This window comes from Saimiri boliviensis, chromosome 1 (genome assembly GCF_048565385.1).
Source record: "Saimiri boliviensis isolate mSaiBol1 chromosome 1, mSaiBol1.pri, whole genome shotgun sequence".
Classification (NCBI taxonomy): Eukaryota; Metazoa; Chordata; class Mammalia; order Primates; family Cebidae; genus Saimiri; species Saimiri boliviensis.
In genome coordinates this window covers 164540828-164542567 of record NC_133449.1, presented here as the reverse complement: position 1 = coordinate 164542567, position 1740 = coordinate 164540828, and positions in this window count along the sequence as shown.

Genomic DNA, 1740 nt, shown 5'->3' with positions numbered 1-1740 from the left:
TCACAGTGCTGGTCAGTTCACTTACTGACCCTGTGTGCTTTCTAGATTCCAGGTCTATGCAGGCTCAATTACCTAGAAATTTACTCCCAAAGTGTCTATTCATTTGAAGTGCTTGTGAGGCCTTGTGAAGGGGTAGGAGACTAATGTAGAGGCAGAGTATTCCTCCACCACGTCCTGATAGCCAGATCTGAAGGTAGTATGCAGAGTGGTCAACTGTACAAGCTCTGGAGTTCAAATGCCTGGCTTTAAATCCCGGCTCCACCTCTCACCAGCTGTATGGCCTCATGCAAATAACCTATCTGAGCCTATTTCCTCATCTGCAAAATGGGTGTTGTGTCACCTAGCTCTATAAGGTTGAATAATAAACAGTATAACCAAAATTATTATAACCAATAATAACATGCCAGCATAATGCTCGTACAAAGTGAATGTGCAAATGACAGCTATTTCTATAACTGAGCTATAGGCTTGAAGCAGCACTGCTGCTGGAAGAAGCAGACCCCACCCACAGGATGTGCTCCCAGTAGGGCCCACTGTCTTCTGTGACCACAAACAAATGCAAAGACTGGTTCCTTCATGGGAGAACATGAGAAGATGACTGGCTTAGGATTCACCTGTAGTTCCTGGGCCCTCCAGGAGGCTTTGGGATCCCTTAAAAAGATATTGGCATAAGGCATCAAGGGGTTAAAGCCAAAAAGTACTAAGATAAACACAACTTGGAAAGCATCTCTCTGATGTCTCTACGGTGATGCAGTGTTCTCAGACACCTAAGCCAAAGGCTTGGCCACTTCAAATGAACAGACACTTCGAGAATAAATTTCTGGGAAATTGAGCCTGCACAGACCTGGAATCTAGAAAGCACACAGGGTCATAAGTGAACTGACCAGCACTGTGGACGCGCCAGCACTGTGAACCTGAGTAACTTGGTTCCCTTTTCTAGGATAGAATTGCACTGGCTGAGGGGTAATGGGTTCTTTCTCATGTTGAACCCAGCCCTAGATTCTGTCCCCGGCAGCAGGGATGTGGCTGAATTCACATCTGCCCTCTACGGATGTTTAGAATAAGTGGACTACAATGTGGTGATTGGACATTTAGATGGTGTTAAAATTGAATGCATATGTCTTCCCTAAATTCATATGTTGAAGCCCTAATCTCCAGAGTGGCTGTATTTAGAGGAAGAAAGTAAAGTTATATGAAACCATAAGGGTGGATCCCTGTTCTGGTAAGATTAGTGTCCTTGTGGGACCCCATACAGCTCTCAACTCTGGCCAGGTGCAGGCACTGAGAAAAGGCCATGTGAGGACATAGTGCAAAGATGGTTATCTGCAAACTAGGAAGAGGGCCCTCACTAGAAACTGACTCAGCCGGAACTTTAATCTTGGAGGACTTGTAGCTTACAGAACTGTGAGAAAAGAAATTTGTTTAAGCCACCCAGTCTATGGTATTTTGTTGAAGCAGCCCAAGCTAAGACAGATGACAGTCTGGGAGTAGACATCTGTGCATACACATCCTCTTGCCCTTTGCTCTCCCACCAGTTCCAAGATGCCTTGAAACCACCTTTGGAGAGCAGGGCATGGCAGGCTAAAGACAGGAATATGGCCCATGTCACAGGTGTTTGGGTTCCTCTGCTATAACCAGCCACCGTGAGCAGCCATGAGGGTGGAGGAAAAGACATTATTTATGGTGGGGGCTGAGGAAGAGGCTAGAGATCACAGTGGGGAGGTAGTTGCAGATGGTAGG